The 23,396-nt window shown below is 35.4% G+C and overlaps 1 long non-coding RNA gene across 2 annotated transcripts in view; it reads right to left on the bottom strand.

The window, feature by feature from the left end:
• LOC141582832 (uncharacterized) overlaps positions 1-23,396 on the bottom strand; it is a 410,126-nt gene that overhangs the window by 112,680 nt on the left and 274,050 nt on the right. Inside the window, exon 3 of one of the 2 annotated variants that reach the window (XR_012515746.1) lies at positions 23,041-23,114. This is a non-coding gene — a long non-coding RNA (uncharacterized LOC141582832). The remainder of the gene's footprint in view (positions 1-23,040; positions 23,115-23,396) is intronic. The other variant, XR_012515745.1, reaches the window with a different exon arrangement.

Below are 23,396 nucleotides of genomic sequence, written 5' to 3'. Positions count from 1 at the left end.
CAAAAACAGCAAATGAGTTCCTGCTTTTAATTTACCCTTAGGCAGTCTTTTGCTTGAACTAATGATCCCTGCACAAAAATCTTCGTGGAGGTGGTCCTGAGGTCTATCAGTTCTAGAGTCCAGCATCTACATTTAACTGCCTGTTAGAACAGAAAAGAAGGTAATTATCTAGTTATCAGGAAAAATAAAATTCAAACCAAATTATCAAAGTGATTGCTTTGGTTGAAAGAGAAGTCCTGACTGGTATATAAATAATATTGAGAGATAAGTTGTATAAAGAGATCGAATGACAGGGCCAGGATTAATCTCCTGCTGGTTAGGCAGGTCAAGTCTAAACTGTGCTAACAAGGTCAAAGCCAAGGTTAAGTTCCCCAAGTGGGTGGTTAACTTGGCTTTGATCCAAGGCTGTAGAGTTCACTTTTATTTTTGGCTTTTACTGAATATCCTTATTAGGGATAACAATCCTTAAAATATAGAAAACAATTGGAATTATTTACACATATGTATACATGTAATTGCAGAAATCACTTATAATATGAATTTAAGTAATTGAGAAATAAATTATAAAATTATTTAATTCCAAGTGACCATTTCTCCCATGTGAATACCATCTAATGATCTTTAGACATTTATTTAAAGTTGTATGTGTTTATAACTAGGTTTAGGATGTGCCAGTGTGGCCCTCTGTGTCGAAGTTGGGAAAGTCATACAGATTGGTATGATTTTGACCAATTTAAATGGCAAACTGTTAACATAAAATACTCCAATCTATTTTTTTTTCATGAGTAGCTAATGTCATGTTTTCTGCTGTCTGTCACCAAAACTAGGTGGTGAATATTAATATTCAGGAAGGATTTATGGAAGTATATGCAAACTATCTGTCTCTGAGGGTTATCCTTGGTTCTTGCTTTTAGAAAGAGAATCTGACAGCATGGCTTTTGTGATAACATGCATTTCGCTCATTTGTGGGCTTATTATCCTAACCTTACTTGCCTTTGCTCTAATTACATCTATTTCCCCTAGACTATTGTAAATGTTTCTGCAAGTTACCACTAATTGTTTTAGAGTGAGGTAAGCTGACTAAACCTAATTAAATAAATGAGTTAAAACCAGTAAGAAAAGTAACTGCAGACACAATGCCTTTTGGGAACTACATAGTATTTGTTTATCCATCCTTTTCTTTCCTCTTCTCAACCTGTGAAGGTATATGAAAAAGTGAATACTTACTATGTAAAATGTATTGCACAATGCCTTAGAAACAGCTTTTCAAATACATTGAAATTGAGGGTGGAAACAGTAGACAAGAAGCAATCTTGCTATTCTCATTTTCAGCTTTGCCGAGTGTCAACACTAGGAATCAGATTCATTCATTCCATTATTACTGGTATACATTTTTGCAACAATTATATTATTTTGCACAGTTCATAGTGAATGTTTACCTTGGTGATAAAACATTTAGGATAAAGTGTTATTTTGTTTTGTTTTATTTTCCTACCAACTAATAATAATTTATAGATCTCTAATAATCATGGGGATAATCATGAATTAATCATGGGGATATTAAGATTTTACCAAATATTGAAAAAAAGTATGTTCTAAACAAAATAAATTGCACAAAATTCACAAATGAATATGTTTGTGCTGGGACATGGGAATTTGAAAATCAAATATGCATTATGTCCAAAATAAACTTAAGCTTTGCAAGTAATGAAAAACAATTAACGGAAGAATCTACATGCTTTTTGGTTAAACTGTTAAAAAGACAAAAGCCCATCATCATACTTACATCTTAGCCACTGGAGACAATATCCCTCCCATTGTTGTTATAAATGTTATTAGTGGCAGTGACAGTAACCAACCATAATTTCATAATTTCATTGACGACCGTCCTCTCCCTCTGTCTTTAAGCTCATTGCTATGGATCAATCCTACATCAGACTCTGCGTGCACTTTCTGATACCCATAGCTTCTGTTCTATTTTTTAAAAGACATCGTCCTAGTTCTCCTCCCAAGGTTCACATCAAGCCATCATCCTTTCTGTTTTTTTTTTTTTTTAAAGCAGCAGAGACAACAAAAAACTTTACTTCAAGAATAAAATATAAACTCTTTAGCTTAATATTGAATATCCCAAAACATACTTATTTGTCCATTCATTTACTAACTCATTCAAATAAAATGTTTGAGTGGCTATAGGCACAATCACTACCATCAAAGAATAGTGATAATCAGGTCAGATGCTAAGGAAAAGAATAAATAAAATACCATAAAAAAGCACCAATAGATTCTGTTAAATAGTAGAAAGGAAACTAAAAAGCACTAACAAAAAGCATGTAGCCTAGTGGCTGAATCTATGAGTCGAGGAAGCATCTTTATGGGAACTTAACCTTAAATCTTAAACCAGATGAATGGATACAGCTAAACTTGGAGAAGAAGAAAGGAGAGACAATTTCAGAAGAAGGACAGTGTTTACAAGAGATTTGGCCAGAGGAAGCATGATGTGTTCAGGAAACTGAAAATGTCAGTGTTGTTGCTCAGAAAGAAAGATCAGATCAGTTCCAGGTGAGCCTAAGAAAGTAGCCTAGAGCTAGATCTTTGAGATGATGGAGGAGAATGGTGGGGCATAGTCACTTCTGAAAGGATGACTGTTTCTGAAGTAATGAGAAAGGATTCATTTTCTGTGACCAGAGTAGGCTCCTCCCAGGAAAGAGTTGATAGCAACTTGGCATTCAGTGTTCACAGTGTGTGCAGTCCATGGGTTTCAGACATAGTTAGGAGGGGAAATTGACGGGACTAGGCAAGAGATGTAATGTGACTGGTAGAAGGGGAATGAGCTGGAAGAGACTTCTTTAAGGGGAATATCAGTTTATTCAGTTCTATTCCAAGTACTATTGAGATGTCCACTGAGATATTCAAGTAGAGATGGCAAGTATGATTCTGAGGATCAAGAGACAGGTTAGGAAAGGAGATAATGCATTTGGGGGACATTGACATTTAGATGGCAGTGGAAGTCCCTGGGGCATGGTGGACATTGCCTGGAAGAGAATGTGGGATGGAAGAGAGCTCCGGCCCTGGGCTTTGCTTTCAGCAGGTCAAAATTGCATCTAGGGGCTACATATGCCTCACAGATGTGTTTTCTTTGTTCAACAGGGCATTATAAAAATGGAAGATTTGGGTCAGCTTTGGATGGGCCATGCTGTCTCTAGTTTACCAGAACTCTCATAATTCCCAGTCTTAGCCCCAAGTTGACTAGTTCCTCTCTTTTTGTTATCTCCTTGGTCCCTGTAGGCACTTGAATTTCAACCTTTGCTTTCAATAACCATAGCCCAGTTGTTCCAATGTGTATCATCCAACATTACTGTTTGTTTCAACTCCTGTTGCTGTATGTTAGAATTCATATCTTCCTAAACATAGGGAAAATCAGATACCTTACTCTGGTCATAGTTGGCTATTTCCATTCTAATTCTTCCTTTATGGATATCTTTTTTCTTCAAGGATGAGCCGAATGCATTTTCTCACAATACTGACCCAATTCCCTTGCTTCTCAATACTTCCTTTATCCTCTGTTCCCACAGCAGTTTGTTTTAAAGTCATATTCATTTAACTGCAAATAAATTCATATTTATTTAATTGATCTAATTTCATATTTATTTTCTTATACATTTTTGCATACATGCCTGTTCCATTCACTATTATGTAGAGTTGTTATGTCTTTATTGCTTTCATATACTTTATATCAGTTAGCACAATGTTATTCTCAGAATAGGTGATCACATGTTTCCTCAGTGAATTCTGCTGGAAGAACTGAAAACATTAGGATTCCAACATTTGGTCCTGTGCCTTGTGAAAAACAATGTCAGTGATCTTGAACAAGGCATGGACTCTGTATGGCTTCAGTTTCCTATTCTGTAAAGGAAGACTTTGGAACCACACTAGTAGCACCTAAATTTTATCAGTATGCCAAGGTTCCATGAGGAAAGAGGTACGCTTTTTTTCTTAAAATATAGATTCCTAGGCTCTATTTCAGACTGTCTGAATTGGAATATTCATGGTTATGGCTTAATAATCTGTATTTTCAAATAGCCCTCTCTTAGATTCTAAGGTGAATGACTGGTGATATCTTTGTTCTTTACTTTTAGTTATATTTTTTGCATTATTTAAAAATTATCCATCAACTCATACTCTATCTTTTTTATATTCTAATATGTGATTTCTTTTTCAAGACAGACATGAGTAATGTGAGACAAATAATTTTATATATTTCTCCTTTGATAAATAAATGCTATGTATTTATCTTAGTATGTATAACCAACCAAGTCATGCTAAGGTTTTTAAACTTAATAGCCCTTTTTTCTCTTCCTAAGTGAGATCTGAAAAGATAGACCATCTTCTCCTAATTAGTGATGCAGCAACATCTGCATTCATGGCCCCCCCCCAAAAAAAAAGCCCTACAAAGATAAAGACTTAAAAATAATTCCCACTTCAAGTAATACAATGTGGGAATTGTGGGCTAATTTAACATTAAACAGCGATGTGAATTTTGTTTCTTTAATTTAAAAAGTGTACAAGTCAAAGTTTGGTCTTATTTCTGGCTATTCGTTATATTGAGCCAACTCGAGCTAGTAAATGAGAGATGGGAAAACATTATTTCAGCCAAAGGTCAATTATTGTGTACATATACATTATAGGGTGTTTTTCCAATTAAGAATATCTGAGACTTCCCTAAAATTCTGGACAATTTGGAGCAGAATCATCCTGGGCCACCCCTTCTGGTCTGTGCGGTTGTGCTGGGATTTTGGTGTTTTTTCTCAGGTTTCCAAGGAGTCTCCAGTGAGTTGGACAGAGTTTTGTTTCTGCTTTCCCATGGCTGAAGCCAAATTTGATTGACAAGTATTTGCAGAGAGGCTGCCATATGCCCAGGAATTTGGCACACCAAGAAATAACAGACAGCCTCTATCCACAAAGAGATTTATGTGTTCATGCAACAACTACAGTGCGAGGCCACTCATGACTAAAACTGTCTAAGGCTTCTGTGTTCCAGTTGAATTCTTGAGTCCAAGGTACATGAAAATGATGAGGACAAGGCCCAAAGTAATGCCGCCTTGCAGATGTGGCTCAGAGTCCTCTCTGGTCTCTATCTGATGGCAATGCTTCATGAAGAACTTCACCCCTAAGAAATGGTTTTCACCTGTACCTCACCACTTCTTTTATTTCCAAAATTGAAATGCTAGGAACAACAACAAAAAAATAATTCAAAGGCAAAGCAGGTAAAACACGAATTTTAAAAGTAGAGTAATAAAAATCAAGTTGAGATTTATAAAAATAAGCTGAAAGTTGATGTAAAAGGCAAGAGTTCTCTCCAAAAAATATGAGATTATGGTTGCTGTCAACGTTTCTTGAGATTTCATCAGGCCTTACTTTCCTTTTGATTACTGAAAAAGGAGGTGCATTTGCAATGACAGCTTGCAGGACAAATGCCATTGAGGCATCTTATCACATCTTTCTCTTTGTCTCCAACTCCTTTTACATATGTATTTATTGGACTATGATTCCCTTCACTTTAGAGCTACACATTTATATGACTTGCCTGCTCCTAAATCTGAGGTTATCCAAAATGGGAATCATACCTTATTCCCTTCTTTCCTCGGTTGTTTGCTTCATGGGATCTTAGTTTCTAATCCCACTCACAAAAAGTCCAAATTTCCTCCAGTGGCCAAAAGGACTTTGTGTGGTCTGCCACTCCTTCTCTCTTCATTCTCACCTATTATGAATCCCTTTCACCCTAGCCTCCTTCCATTCCAAAAAGCCAGTGATGCCAATCACTCTTCTTTCTTGCTGGACCCACCTCTCTGAATACCTGTGTCACCAGGGAGACATCTACTGATCCTCTGTGCCTCATGTCAATCTGTCCCATCACCAGTGGGCCGTGTCCCCTCTTGCATTTACCTGGTCTGTGTACCTGTGTACCTCTTCCTTCCAGCGTTTATTGCCATGTGCCACTATACACGGAACTGAATAACAATTTAATTCATGTCTCTCTCCACAAACTGACTGTTAGCTCTATATAAGTAGACACAGTTCTTCATGTTTTTATTTTGAATCCTCAAACAGTCACTGGCATGTAGTAGGTGTTCATTTTTATCTAATTGAATACTGACGTACAGAATACCAATTTATATAAATTAATTGTATAAAATAAACTTGTGGCAACTCCATTCCTTCACACTGAGTGAAATCCAGTATTGAATTTACATGTTCCGTGGAACAAGTTCAAATTGAACTTATAATTCTTATAGAATGGAACATTAGCATGGCATTGGAGTAAAAATGTATTCAATTTGTTGGTTTTCTGCACTCCCTAGGTAATATCAACAATAAGAAATGAAAACATGCCTCCTCCAAGTGACTGTCAGTATCACTTAGAATTTTACAATCTTTAATAAATTACTAAATTATGGAGGATCTCAGGAGATGCTTTTGAATTCATTTTTTATCAAGATTAAGAATGATATCAGACTGTGATAAGGTACTCTCCACTGTTTGATGTGGGAAAAGGGACAATAATTTTAAAAAAATCTTATTTGTATAAATAAAAAAGAAAAATAATTAAAAAACTTGTTTTGGTATTTTCCTTTCCATCACAGGTTGTTCCTAAACACACTGGGATACATTGGCACTTTTCAACAATGGCTACAAATTAGAATCACAGGGGGAACTTGCCCAGGACACATCCTTGACTAAAATAATCTGGGCATCTCTACTTTTAAAGCTTCTCAGATAAGTCCAATGTGCAGCCAAGGCTGAGAACCTTGGGTTCTTGAAATATCATTGACTCTCAATCTTTAAGGTGCACACAAATAATCTGGGCAACTTGTTAAACTTTGGATTATCATTTTGGAGTAGAGCCTGTGATTCAGTATCTTCACAGGATCCTTGGTAAACCACAGAGCATGTGCTGAGTTGTGCAGAGTCAGATGACCCTGAAGGGGGAGAGAGGTCTTGATTCAGGGACATGCAAGAGTATTTAGAATTGAGTGCTCTCATTTGTTCGGGGCATTTATTATTTATGTCCAACCTACTTTAAGAAAGTATTCTATTTACTTACATGACAAAAGATGTCTACTGTAAACCATAACATGAAATGTAAGGGGGTATAATAGAAGTGTGGCTGGTCAACAGGTATATGACCCCTGAAGATTCTCATCTTCTGATATTCATGCCCTTGAGTGTGGGTTTGGCCTGGTGACTTGATTCAAATGAACAAGATGTGACAATGGTGATGGGATATGATTTCTGTGATCAGGCTATGAAACACTGTGACTTCCACATTGCCATCAGATGCTCTGTTTTACATTATAGGGCTTCAGCCAGTGACAAAGTGGGCTGCCATTCTGGAGGGCCCCACATAGCTGCAGAAGGTGATAAAGAGAACTCCCATTCTGGAGGGCCCCACATGGCTGCACATGGGGATAGTAGGAGCTGTCATTCTGGAGGGACCCACATAGTTGCAGAAGGTGATAGAGAGGACTGCCATGCTGGAGGAACCCACATGGCTGCAGGTAGTAATAGAGGGACTGTCATGCTGGAGGGCCCCACATAGCTGTAGATGATCATAGAGGGGGCTGACATGCTGGAGGGCCTCACATGGCAAGGCATCGATGGCAACCTTTAGCCAACATTAGCATGGAACTGAAGCTGATATCCCAACACCCTGGTAGAAATTGAATCCTACCAACAACCATTTGTGCCTGGGACACATCCTCCCCAGTCACACCTTGAGATGACTGTAGCTCTGGCCAACACTTTGATGGCTGCCTGAGGGAGACCTTGAAACAAAGGACCCAATTACACCATGCCCAGAATCCTGACTTGCAGAAAATGTGAGATAATAATTAGGTGTTATTTTAAGTCACTAAATTGTGTGATTTTTTTATGCAGTCATTAATAACTAATAAAATGAGTAATATAGGCAAGTATGAGGTATTATAGAACAGGAATAATGAATAGGAAGGCTATAATTGTCTATTCTGAACTTGAATAATGTTGATAGGCTAAACACACTCATCAATTCACCCTTCTGCCAAAATAAAACAACAAACAAGTTGAGCAGATTTTTTTTAAAAGAAGAAACACTATCAGCTTTTAAAAGAAAAGCTATCAAGAGATTAGACATTTTGAAAGAGTCATAAAAGGTAAGAAAAATATTGAATCAAATATACAGAGAAATGAAGTGGGGAAAATAGTATAAAATACTTGCTGCTTATGTCAGAGCTACCAAAGAGAATTATAAGACCAGATGCACATTCAAGAACCGAGAAGAGAGCCAACATTTATCCTCGGCTTAATTTGAGTCTATAAAAGATGGTTGCATTACATAATCTGAGGTATATGCTGTTAAATATTCAGGTTATAAAGTATCTTTCCAAGATTGTATTTAAAATTTATTTATGTTATCTCTCTTACAATGCATGAAACTCCAATATTATTTATGAGACACTGGTCACATCCAACGGTTCATTCTTGAATAGACAACACTTTGAAATTTTTAGCACCAAACTGAGACATCACACACAAAAGTATTTCAGTAATCAACAATCATTGAGAGTCAAAATGATTTTAAGCCTACACACATGGTGTAGAATCATTCATGTAATTTACTTGTGTATCGAGGTTAGGACCATGACCCCAAATTCTTAAGTGTGTAATTTCTATTTACATAGCATACATGTTGGGTTATGTTGTGCCTATGTTTTCCATATGTCTCAGTCTCTCTTGTTAATATCTTAGATGTGGTCATTATTTCAGGATCTGAGCAAATCCTGGGCTCTGTCCAGCGTCTGTGGTGCTGATCCTCCATGAGACAGCCACCCCTTCTCATGCCTCTTGGATTTCCAAGTGCTGTCTGTCCTGTTTTCTAGGAGGTTACATGTGGGCTCCTCTCACCATAGTAAAAGCATAATTTGGTTTTCACCTCTAGCAAGACTGTGATGGTTAATACTGAGTGTCAACTTGATTGGATTGAAGGATGCAAAGTATTGATCCCAGGTGTGTCTGTGAGAGTGTTGCCAAAAGAGATTAACATTTGAGTCAGTGGGCTGGGAAAGGCAGATCCACTCTTAATCTGGGTGGGTACCATCTAATCAGCTACCAGCTCAGCCAGAATATAAAGCAGGCAGAAAAATGTGAAAAGGCTAGGCTGGCTTAGCCTCCTAACCTACATCTTTCTCCTGTGCTGGATGCTTCCTGTCCTCTAACATTGGACCCTAAGTTCTTCAGCCTTGGGACACTGACTTCCTTGCTCCTCAGTGTGCAGACAGCTTATTGTGGGATCTTATGATCATGTGAGTTAATACTACTTAATAAATTCATATATAGATATATCCCATCAGTTCTGTCCCATATATATGGGAGTTTATTAAGGGGCAGAACTAATAAACTTAGTATTACTTAATAAACACATATATACATATCTCCATATATATGTATATATCTCCATACACACATATACATATATATGTATATACATAGAGATATATACACACACATATATATGGAGATATACATATATGGATATATATATATGTCCATATATATATGTGTGTATATATATATATATATCCTATTAGTTCTGTTCCTCTAGCAGACCTTGAATAATACAAAGACAAATGTCATGTCATTATAAGAAAAGAAAATTGTTTCTGGAGTTGGAGAATGGTGCATAGCCCTTTGATGTTATGTGGAGTGTGAAGACAAAAGAGATTCCGTTTTTCTCTGTGGTAAAATCAATTCTCAGACAAAACGTTGGCTTTTAATTGGTAATTCCATGCTGGTTGTTCTATGGGCTGCAATTTTCCCTTCTGTGTTCTCACTTTCATGTTCTTTCAACTGACCACAGGCATCTAAGCATGGATTCCAGGGCATTCCCAAGCTGTTGAGCCAGCCCATCTCTGGGCATGAAGAAATCCTTCTCGAGTTTACAATTTATTTGTGCTTTAGTTCTAGAAAACTGACACGGCCACTAGCTGGAGGCCACGTTTGTGGTTTTAAATTTTACTTTGAAAAAATGTAGGCAAATAGCCCTGCACACATCTTCCCCATTCCCACCAGTACAAAACTGACTGGACTTCAGTGTCATTTTCCCTTGGGCCAGGAACAAAATGTGGAAGAAAGCATGGAAATTATTTCAACTTTGATGCTGGAATTTTAATCTAAAACCAAATTCATGACAATTAAGAAATATTGTATAGTATAGTAGAATGTTTATAGTATCTAAAAATGTCACTTTTATGCCATCATCTATGAATTACTTAGGGATTATAGGAAAAGTATCTATATTTAAATAATTTTCTTCTGGACTCATTCAGTGAGATATTTAATGCATAAAAGGTAATTTAAGATGAGAAAGAACAATGTTACTTAATTTTAAAATGTCATAATTCTGTCAATTGTACCATATTCTCATATTTAAAACTATGGAACATAAAGCTATATTTTATTTTAAAAATTTCCAAACTCCATTCTTCTATATCTGCAAGGTTTGTTTTCCCATAAGGAAAAATTCACATATCTAAGAAGTGTCTTATGTAAACACAGCTTTCTTAGTCTTTAAAGATTTTTATTTTCCAGTAAATTCAGTTTAAGTGCATAAATAATGGTATCGTCATGATCAACAGGCATATTATTAATATCATACCTGGAATTTTATAACATTTTGGGCTGATATGAAACCAGGTAGTTGTATTGTTACATCACAGTGGAAATTATTATAACCAGTTGTCACATCAGCCACAGCTTGCTATGAAATTCAGGGCCCCAGAAGGAATATATTGAGAATAAATCTAGCCCTGTTGTTCAAAAGAAGAACTATAGTATATGTCATATAACTCTGTAACAAAGAAAAAAAACGAAGCTTCTATGAGATTTGTTTTAAATTACGAGAAAATATAAACAATTAAATGACAAAATGTAGTCCTGCAATAGGGGAACATGGAGGAAGAAGAGGTGAGAAAAAGAAGAGCAGAGAGAGAATAAGAGTGAATTATTAACAAGGAAAATCTACTTTCTGACTTCACCCATGTCATTGGCAAGTCCCACTTGACTGTCCTGTAAGCTGCTTGCCAGATAGCTGTCTTTATAGTATTGGCTCCAACATCATGCCTCACCTTTGCAATGTAGTGTTATACTATTAAAGAAACAACAATAGTGCCATGGAACAAATCCCATTAGAAATTTCATTTCCATTCAATATGAATTCTGGGTTTGATTCTCCAATCCTTTTGCTTTTCTAAATATGGAGCCAAGTTGATTCTCCATCATAGAATTTAGTTCAACAATTTTTCTTAATGTGAGCACCAAAAAAGTAAAAGTGACAAAATGAGGATTCAATGAAATGCAATGATTCTGCAGCACAATCAGCACAAACACAGGCAGATGGAGGTAGGTGGTAAAGGATTTTAATCTAGCTCAAGAAGAGGGAGGACTCTATGATAACCAAAAAAAAGTTACAATTTTACCCTTGCTACTTTTGTAAATTTGAAATGACTGTCTTTTTCATCTTGTAGCCATAAAGCAAACACTGTAACTCTCAAGTTGTAGATCCAGCCAATTTTCAAATCTGCTTCATTTATAATTCTCTATTTTTATCATGTTATTGCCGCTAAATTCATACACACGCGTTGCTGATGTGGTCTGAAGTTTTTGTTGGCATGACTTGAGTGCTGACAGATTTCTTCATATTTGAATATCTTCCAAGCCCCCAACAATCTTCACTCTGCACCAGCTAACAGCATATGTGCTTATCCCACATTTTTCAAAGACAGAACTATTTTAAGACACTGATTTGCCTTCACTGCATCCCTTTTATTTATCTCCTCACCTGTGCATTTTCTTTGCCTTTGTTTCTGGAATTAAAATATAAAAGGCAATCAACTACCAATTGAGTGTGTGTGAAGGAGAAAGTGTCAGAAATGTTAGGTTACTCCTGAATTAGAGTAATTCCTTAAGAGATGCAGTGATAAGTAGATTCTGGAATGTCCAACCCCACAATTCCTTGCCCTGATGTTCGGAAATGTGAATATAAGATTTCACACTGTACTTATGTTCCTTCTGTGATGGTTAGTATTTAGTGTCAACTTGACTGGATTGAAGGATGCAAAGTATTGTTCCTGGGTGTATCTGTGAGAGCATTCTTAAAGGAAATTAACATTTAAATCAGTGGATTAGGAAAGGCAGACCCACCTTCAATCTGGGTGGGCACCATCTAACAGCCGCCAGCACGGCCAGAATAAAACAAGCAGAAGGATGTGCAAAGACTGGCCTACATCTTTCTCCCATGTGGGATGCTTCCTGCCCTCAAACATCAGACTCCTAGTTCTTCAGCTTTGGGACTTGGACTGGCTTCCTTGCCCCTCAGCTTGCAGATGGCCTAGTGTGAGACCTCATCTTGTGATTCTGTGAGTCAATACTCCTTAATAAACTCCCCTTTATATATACATCTATCCAATTAGTTCTTTCCCTCTAGAGAACCCTGACTAATACACCTTCCAGGGCAAAAGGGTTATTCTGAAGATGTAAAGAAGGTTATCAATCATTTGATTTTGACTTAGCAAAAAGGGAGATTATCCTACTGGGTCTAAACCTGTTACATGAGACGTTTAAATGCAAAGTGTTTTCTCTGGCTGATAACAGAAGGGAAACTCAAAAATATGTGAAGCAGGAGAAAGACTCCCTGCCTCCTTGATGGCTTTGGAGATAGAGAGGTGGTAAGCAAGGACAAATGAAAGATCTGAGACTGGCCCCTGGCCAGTCTCCACCTTACAATTGCAAGAAACTAAAATCTTCCAACCACAGATTCTTCTTCAGAGTCCAGGAAGGAGCCTGGTTGTCTGTCATCCTGACTTTGGCAATGTGAGACCTTAGCAGAGAATTCAGCAATGTCTTGCTGGATTTCTATCTTACAGAAGTATGTTTTAAGTCTTCAAGTGTATGCTAATTTGTTGCACAGAATACTGATGCTTTCTATGACAAGTTAGGATCTGCTATTTTGAGATCATTTGGAGCTACAAATGTCCATTTAGGGACTGATTCACTATACCTCCTCTCAGGGTATCGAGTCAAACTGCTTCTGCTCGATAAACACTTCTGAAATCCACCCCCTCCAATTTTCAGCCCAGTGACTTTCATTTGAACTTCTGTAAGAGCCCTACCTCTTTCTTCTGACCCCCAATCTCCCCACCCTTCCACATATTCTTTGGGCTCTTTCTTCAACTCTACAGCTAGATTCATCCTCCAGAAACAAAGCTGAGACCATGTTATTCTACTAACCAAAAGCTACGAATGACTCACCAGTATCTACTTTATGAAGTAAAAACCGTCCTGTTGGAATTCAAGTTCTCTAAGCCTTTCTCCAGTCTATCGCTCTAGCATTATTATCCTCTTGACATCACAACACTTTTTTCCAGGCAAACTGATTACATTTGCCCTTTTTACAGCATGTTCTAACCTGTGCTTCTGCAAGGGTAAGTTTTTGGTATATATGCCAAGATGTGAATCAATCTTCACAGCTTAGTTAGATGTTACTAACCACCTGAGGCCCTCTTGCATGGCATGAATGCCTTTTTCTACTTTAAATTTCAATGGTTCAGGACAGGGCTCTTGGAAGTCTGTGTCTCCTGATTGAGCTATTAATACACATCTTTTGTAGCCACTGTGAGCTTCTAGAAGACTACATCTGTCTCATATTCATCGTTGTATTCCTTAAAACAGTTGTTTCAATGTTTTAGGCTTTGTGGATTCCCAAAAATGATGAATCTGTTCAAGCAGTAAAGAATAGCTAATGATATGTATGTTCCTCAAAATACATAAACAGTATACATTTAAGTAAAAACATGCTAGACTACAAAAAAGGCACAAGATGATCTGAGTTTTTGTTGTTATGGTTGTTGTTTGTCTGTTTGTTCATTTTTAGAATAAAGGAAAAAAGGAAAGAATAAAAGAAGATTGGACTTGTGATATAAAAATATCAAATACTAAACCATTAGGTGGAGGTTGCAGTAAGCTGAGATCGTGTCACTGCACTACAGCCTGGGTGACAGAGCAAGAGCCGTCTCAAAAAAAATTAATTAATTAATATAAAACTGTTGAAAAAGTAGTTGTTTGAGATGTGCTTTCACATTCATAAAATCAAAATATTTTTCTTAATGTCTATAAAAATATTTACTCTGTCCTTTCAGAAGCATTTTATATTTTTTTATTTTTAAACTTATTTTCAACAAAATAAAGTCATGGTATAAGTAATTAGTAAAACGGCATGTATAAAAATATTTACTCTGTCCTTTCAGAAGCATTTTATTTTTTTAAATTTTTAAACTTATTTTCAACAAAATAAAGTCATGGTATAAGTAATTAGTAAAATGGCATATAAAAATGAAAAAATTTGATAGGAATGAGCTAATTATATTTTATTTGTGAATAAAATTATAAAAATGATATTTTATTAAATGTTTAAACTGTTTCCTTGTATTATAATAGAGTGGGAGGATACCGAATACTATAATAGAAGAAATATTACTAATCATTTATCCAATCTCTTCATTGTACAGAAGAAAAAACAAAACTCAGTGAAATCTGGGGTTATTGTGGAAACTGTATGCTCTGCATCTTAGGTTTGAACCACCAAACTCCACTGCATATATGAAAATATGCTGATGGAATCACAACACATTTAAGTTAAATGATTTAAAATTATTCAAATTAAATAATTATTTTAATTATTTAAACAATTATTTTCTGATTTAATATTGTAGATTAAAAAAAAATAGACCTTTCCTCCCTTCCAGATACCCATTTAAAAATTTACATAACTAGAAAGAAACCCATCATGTTAAGGAAATGTAGAATGTCAACTCTGAACAACAGAGTTTAATAAATTTCTGGAAGGGATATTAATGTAAGAAACTGAACAATGCAAACCAACTTCCAGAATGTGTGTCCATTATCCAATCATCACTCAGACTAACACCTCGAGGAAGGATATTGGGAAGGTGAAAGAAGCTAGGTGATTATTAGATTTTCAGTGTAGCTTCTCCACCTGCCTTGTTCATGCCTTCATAAAAAACAGAATAAAACAAAGAGACAAAAACAGAAGACTTCTATCCCTAAAAGACAAACAAAAACCTGGAGAAAACTAGTAAGCGGACAAGTTTGTTGTCTCAAAATAAAGGATATATTTAATCCAACATTTGGGAAATCTATACCTTCAATGCAATCCTCAAAAATGCAATTCAGCAAAGCCTGACAGTCAACAACTCTACTCATTTATATTGAATACCAAATACCTGTAGAGCTTTCAATTTCACCTGAGAAAACTAATGGAATATGAAATTATAGGGAAAGAAACTCACACAAACCATCTTGTGTAATCAGCTCCATTTTCTGTAAACCAAGTCATCAGTCAAAAAGAAATTAGGGTGAAAGTAAGGAAAACGCTATGTTAAAGATAAAACTTATCTCAACAGAAATAGAGATGATGAGGAAAACAAAATCTGAAACAGACACACACACACACACACACACACACACACACACACACACATCCTCAGCGTCAATCATTTAGCATACATTAACATAGTACAGATTTATATAAAAAGGAAATAATGAGAAAGCCAGAAAAACCCTTGAAAATTTAAAATATGAGGACTGAAATACATAATTTATTTGAGGACTAGAAGATAAAAGAAGGAAATACTGCCTTTTTTAAACATTGAAGGTTTGTGGCAACCCAGAGTCCAGCAAGTCTGCAGGTACCATTTTTCCAACAGCATAGGCTCACTTTGTGTCTCTATGTCATATTTAGGTAATTCTTGGAATATTTCAAACTTTTTCATTATTATTCTATCTATTATGGTGATCTGTGACAAATGATCTTTTATGTTACTATTATAATTGTTTTGGGGCACCATGAAAAATGTTCATATAAGATGGCAAACTTAATCAATAAATGTTGTGTGTGTTCTGACTGATACACCTACCAGCTATTACCCTTCTCTATCCTCAGTCTTTCCTATTCCCTAAGACAAAACAATGCTGAAATCAGGCCAGTTAATAACCCTGTAATGGCCTCTGAGTATTCAAGTAAAAAAGAAGAGTCTCATGTTTCTCACTTTAAATCAAAAGCTAGACATGATTAAGCTTAGTGATTAAAGCACATTGAAAGCCAAGACAGGCCTCTTGAGAAACACAGTTATCCAAGTTGTTAATGCAAATAAAAAGTTACTGAAGTAATTTAAAAGTGCTACTCCAGTGAACACATGAATGATAAGAAAGTGAAACAGCCTTATTACAGAAATGAAGATAGTTCAAGAGGTAAGGATAGATCAAACCTGTACAACATTCCCTTAAACCAAGCCTAGTCCAGAGCAAAGCCCTAATTCTCTCCAATTCCATGAAAGCCGAGAGAGGGGAGAACGTTGCAAAAGAAAAGTGTGAAGATAGAAGATATGGGTTCATGAGGCTTAAAAAAAGAAGCTGTCTCTACAACATAAAAGTACACGGTGGAGTAGCAAGTGCTGATGAAGAGGCTGCAGCACATTATCCAGAAGACCTGGCTAAAGTCACTCATGAAGGCAGCTACACTAAACAACAGATTTTCAATGCAGGAGCCACAGCCTTCTACTGGAAGAAGATGCCACCTAGGACTTTCATAGCTACAGAGAAGTGAATTCATGGCTTCAAAGTTTCAAAGGACAGGGTGACTTTCTTGATAGGCAGCTGGTGACTTTAAGTTGAAGCCAATGCTCATTTACCATTTTGAAAATCTTGGAGTCCTTCAGAATGATGCTAAATGTACTCTACCTGTGCTCTATAAATGGGAGAACAAAGCCTGGACAACAGTACACCTGTTTATAGCATGATTTACTGAATATTTTAAGCCCTCTGTTGAGACACACCACTCAGAAAAAAAAGGATCCCTTTCAAAATATTTCTGTCAATGACAATTCACTTGGTAACCCAAGAGCTCTGATGGAGATACACATGGGCATTCATGTTGTTTTCATGTCTACTAACACAACATCTACTCTGCAATGCATAGCTTATGGAGTAATTTTGGCTTTTAATTCATATTATTTAAGAAATATATCTTATAAGGCTATAGCTACCATAGACAATGATTCATCTGTTGGATCTGGTCAAAGTAGATTGAACACCTGGAAAAGATTTACCATTCTAGATGCCATTAAGAACATTTGTGATTCATAGGAAGAGGTCAGCATACCAACATCAAGAGAAATTTGGAAAAAGTTGATTCCAACCCTCATGGGTGAGTTTGAGAGGTTCAGAGCTTCAGTGGAGGAAGTAATGGTAGATGTGGTGGAAATAGCAAGAGAACTAGAATTAGAAGTGGTTCCCGAAAATGGGACTGAATTGCTGCAATCTTATGATCAAACTTGACTGGAGTATGAATTGCTTCTTATGGATAAGCAAAGAAAGTGATCTCTTCAGATGGGATCTATTCCTGGTGAACATGCCGTTAACATTGTTGAAACAACAAAGCATTTAGAATATGTCAGGAACTTAGTTGATAAAACAGAGGGAGAATTTGAGAGAACTGACTCTAGCTCTTAAAGAAGTTTTACTTTGGATAAAATAATATCAAACAACATCAAATGCTACAGAGAAATCTTTCCTGCAAAAGATTATGTGACTTGCTGAAAGCTCAGCTGAAAGCTCAGATAATTAGCATTTTGGGCAATAAAGTATACTTAAGTAAGGTATTTACATTGTTATTTAGACCTAATGCTATTGTACAATTAACAGGCTATGGTATATAAATTTTATATGTACTGAGAAACCAAAAAATCCGTGTGACTTGCTTTATTGCAATAGTCACTTTATTGTTGTGGTCTGGAACTGTACCTGCAATGTCTCTCCGAGGAATGCCTATACATTCATTTAAACTCGCTGAAGGCAACAAAGAGAAGATTCTTTTCTTGGTATTTGTTTTAAAATATTTTATTAAATGATTTTTGGATTTTGAGTTTATATACATTCCTGGCCCATTACATAGCAGGAGAATGGTTTCTTAATATTATCAGAATTTCCCTTAATCAGAGCTCCAAACCACATATTGGCCACTTTACAAGAAACAAGAGTCAGCTAGTTGACATCTCTAGTTGAAAGCCAATACCAGTTTTTTTTTGGCGGTTCCACAGCCACCTTTTATTAATTTAAAATGGGGGTGACTGAAACATTTTAAGACCATGACTGTGGGTCACTTCTCAGGGAAGATGCTCATTTAGAATGCGACATATATGCTGTGATGTTAAACTTCAATATTCAAAGAAGTTTTTCAAATATATTGTATAGTAGTTGCAGATTCTACCTTATAGTTCAAACTGGGTGTTGCTAGTCTCATAGAAACTGAAATAGAAAAAGACACAAGTATAAAATACAATTCTAGTTATGACCCAAGAGGGTATTTTTAGCTGTAGATTCATATCAAAGTCAACTGGGGAAGCTTTCAGAAATGGAGACATAATTTTCCCTCAACTCTTCCACCTGCTGCCTGCATTAAATTAGAACCTCTGGGGATGGTACTCCACCAATAGCATTTGTAAAAACAACTCCTTTTACTTGATTCCAATGGGGAGTCCAGCTAAAGAAAAATCGTCCTCAGGCACCTAAGCTATTGAGATCCTACATATGTGACGTGTTACTCAATAAATATTGGACTATTTGGCCACATGGTTCATCATATCTGTAATACTGTTGATGTTTGCCTCACTCCTGTCAGCTGACAACTGTCCCTTATTTTTAATATTTTGCCTTTAAATTGACACATGCTGCATTAGCGTTGTTATAGATATGACTAAATCCTACTCTAAAATTTACCCTTGGAAGTGAATCACAATCATATAATGAATATCTCTGGGCCTATTTAGAACTGTAAAATCGGACCACTCTAAGACCACAGCAAGGCTAATATCAGGCACAAACGTCAATGTTGTTAAAATTTCTTTGTAGTAAAAGGGTTTTAAAATATTCTGTTCAGTTAAAAACTCATGAAACTATCTGAATTCCTTTTAAATCTCATTTTCCAAATCAATTGGGCCTTCTCTTGAATCAACAGAATTGAACAAGTATTACAGAGATTTAAAGTTTATTTTAAATTATAGAGACTTGTAAAAATGTGTTTCAACCTAATATTTTTCCATTTTCGTTCATCATCTTTTCCAAATACATAATTACTTCCTGGATTTTGAAACATTTTTCTCCATGATAAAATCATCTCGACAGTGCTGTATTTTGCAGACATTTCACTGTGGGTTTCTTATTTAATTGGGTGACTTCCTCATGTCTTTCTAATCTCTCTCAGCAGTGGCATAGTTTTAGATTATTTAAACTGTAAAAAACTATTTATCCCTTATCCTTTAATTAAATATTACTTTATTACAAAAAAGCAGTATTTGCCATTACTTTTAATGACAAAAACCACAATTACTTTTGCACCAACAAAACAAAATGTGTTAATATTGCATACAACATATTTTGAAATATGTATACATTATGGAATAGTTTGAGGTAATTAACATATATATTACTATGAATATATACGTTATTATATAAAGTATAACTTGTTCTTTGTGGCGAGAACATTTAAAATCTCTCTTAACAACTTTCAAGAATGCAATACCCTGTTATTAACTATAGTTACCCTGTTGTACAATGGCTCTCTTGAACTTATTCCTTCTAACTGAAGTTTCATATACTTAATGGTACTATAACTAAACCGTACGTATAAGAATTGGGACCAAGAGCTAATCATACGTTTGAAAATTTTGAAGATCTAATTAGATGTTTTCAGAAAATTTTGAAACATTTGAAACTGTAGATCTTGATCCTTGTTCTTATAGGTGCAGTTTGAATCATAGTTACATTAAAGTGAGCATTCCACATTACCAGAAAAGATCAAAGGAGTCTTTTTTTGTGTGTATGTATTTCCTCCCCTCCATTCTTCCTTCTGGAAAGTATTAGCAAAGTATTACTTATTTTCTTGTAGCATATATTTAAACATTTTGAAGTTAGGGACAGATTTAATGGCAATATGTCCCATTCCAGTATTGTTATTTAAGGCTCTCTAGGGTTGATTCTTCTGAAATTTACCACCCAAAGTTACTTCAAATAATCTTAGATGGCTGGGTCCACTGTCGTGTCCTTCCCAAGGAGGGACTAAAGAAGGTAGAGATCATAAGGTTTGGCAACATTGTTCATCATAATTCAGTTCCAAATCTTCATTTGAAATTTATGTGGCATTTTCTTCCTCTTTACTTGTTTTCTACTTTATATTTAATTCTTTCAGGAGATGACAGTAATGTGCTTACACTCCAAAGCCATTGCCAAAAAGAAAAAAAAATGATTGTTTTCATGGCTATATGAGGCAGAACCTTTTATTTTTCTTATTTCAAATAAAAAGCATATACGTATCTTTATGTACTTTCGCAAGTTTATATCTCAGGGAAAGTACATGTAATTATTTCTTTGATTGCTGACTTAATTTTTCTACTTTTGTTTACTACAATGTACCAAAGTCTGTGTATCTTTTTACAATAAAATAAATCTGTGTAATGGCGACATTGCATTAAATATATGAAAGTATAAAGCACTCTTAGTAGACCATGGGAAGAATTACAAATTACACTCAGGCATTTGAAGAGTAGAATCAGTAACTATGTAGGTGTCCTACTGCTGTAGACACATCTCCAACTAAATATAGAGACACATTTTGCCTTATATTCTTATAAGAAAATACATAAAAATAATAACAAAAATAAAAACAATTACAATATTTGACATCATATTTTCTCCACATCAGACGTTATTTGCCTCACAGGTGGTTCCTACAAATGCCCATCTTTTGCTGTTCCAGGAGGTACAAATAATTATGACCACACAATGTAAAACAGGAACCCATTTGGTAAAACCTATCCATATTTTAAAATAGAAGAGAAAGTCATCTAAATGTTCATAAACCTTAATGGTGGCAGGGCCTGGGTGATTTGCCAATTCCTCTTCTTACCTTTATTTAACTATCATGGGTCACTTTTAATTTTTATTATTTTTATTTTTTATTTTTTGAGACAGAGTCTCACTCTGTCATCCAGGCTGGAGTGCCGTGACACAATTTCAGCTTACTGCAACCTCTGCTTCCAGGGTTCACGCGATTCTCCCACTTTAGTGTTCGGAGTAGCTGGGATTACAGGTGCTTACCACCGCACTTGGCTAATTTTTGAATTTTCAGTAGAGATGGGGTTTCACCATTTGGACCAGGCTGGTCTCAAACTCTTGGTCTCAGGTGATCTGCCTGCCTCAGCTTCCCCAAATCCAGGAATTACCAGTGTGAGCCACTATGCCCGCCCAAGGGTCACTTTTAATGAGATGAAATATTTTTGTAGAAAACACCAGGAGTGATGACTATGTGTTTAAGTAGCATATGTTCAGCAGATTAAACATCAGCTTAATCTACTGCTCTTATAATTACCAGAATTGTCTAGTTAACAAAATTGAGTCATGATTCTTGAAATCGCCCTTATACATAGGTGATCTAAATATCCCTGCATGGATACAGTATATGATTGACCCATTATTCGACAGTATCTCCAACTTTTTCCAAATGCAAGGGGAGAAAGTTTAAAGATGTCTTCAGATTCTCTGGGTTTTTCAGTGCAGGTTTTTGTTTTTCTGAATTCCAAATGTTTATATTATCCAATATTATATGTGTATACCTCATATGCTTACAGAAATTGAATTACAGATCCAATATTATATATGTATACTACATATTCTTACAGAAATATCAGCTAGGGATTTATAACGGACCATTTAAGTTTCATAAATAAGCATAAAATATTCTGGTGTTTTGATTAATAGAATGATCTTCTTATGCATTACATTTTTAAAAAATAACATTACAGCTGGTCAATTTATTTTAAAAAGAATTCAAAGAAAATTAGAGAAGTCAAAAATCAAAGCAAAATTAAAGTTCCATTTTGGATCCAATAAATGGTCCAAATACTTTAAAAACAGATATATTTTAGGGGGATAGTGGGAGAGGAAAATGCCATAACAGTTTTGGAAAGAAGTATTTTAAGAACCATAAAGAAAACACTGAACAGCATTAATTGGGCACTTACCATATATTGACACTAAACAGAATATATTATTTATAAACCATTCTAATAACATTTGTATTACAGAGGTGTGTCTGCACCCATTTTAATAAGAACACGGAAGTTGACAAAGCTAAATAATTAGTTGAGGTCACATGTTGGTGGAGGGATGAGATGAAGCTGAAAGGAAGGCCTTGCTTATTGATGAGTTCCTCTGTACTGAACCCTGCTGTCCTAGCCATGGTTTTGAAACATTAATCACAGAAATCTCCTTCCTAAACCTTTTTCAAAAAGAAATCATTTCAACTAACCAGAAGATATGTGTATGGATATATTTGTGACAGTAAAAATTCCAAAGTGCATACAAAATAGATTCATAGTAAAGGTTCTGGAAGGTTGATCAAAATACAAGGACTAATTTATAATTTATCATTCTGAAGCCTATTTATCATTATGGAAAATGATGTCAATATAATGTTAAATGAAGATGCAGGCAAAAATATTTCATAAAGAATATAATTTCTATTATATAAAACATAATTCAAAGTTAATATTTAAAAAACATCAAAAGTGATGTTAGGATGTGAGAACAATGATGTTTTTAAATTTAAATATTCTAACTTTGACATTGAACTTACTACTGTGAATTGTGTGCAGTTTGAACTTAATGAAATTCCTCAAAGAGTATAATTTAGATGTGATTTTAAAAAAATAGAGATCCATTCAGTCTGCAATCATATAATGGAAAAAAATAACATCATTAATATATGATTTTTCCAATTTACATGGCCTAGAGAAAATGTGAGCTATCTTCTGCTATAACTAACCTTTACATTCTTGGAACTGTCAGGGTAACATCTCTGAACATAAGTTTTCTTACCTGAAAAATGATGAGTTTGGAGGACACAATCTCTTACCTTGTCTTCAGTGGTAATGGTCTTGAATTTGTAACTCCTAGAAAGAAAACAGAAAATAAGAAGCAAATTCATTGGCATGGCACTATGGGTGATGATATGAGGATAGTTTCAGAATGGTAATTGACATCATCAAAAACATTGAAGTTGGAAATTTCAGCTGCAGATAAATTAAGTATCTCTCTATAGATTTATATAGTAAAATAAAGTAGTCAAACTGTCAATTTTGTGATATATGCAGGTGATTTTAAACAGGTGATTATTAGGACTAAATTTTCAGCACATTAGTAATGGATTAAAGGCACAGCTTGCTTCCAAGGGG

The sequence above is a fragment of the Saimiri boliviensis genome, chromosome X (assembly GCF_048565385.1).
Source record: "Saimiri boliviensis isolate mSaiBol1 chromosome X, mSaiBol1.pri, whole genome shotgun sequence".
NCBI classification, from domain to species: Eukaryota; Metazoa; Chordata; class Mammalia; order Primates; family Cebidae; genus Saimiri; species Saimiri boliviensis.
The sequence above is the reverse complement of the archived record's forward strand: the minus strand, read 5'-3'. Positions and strand labels throughout refer to the sequence as shown.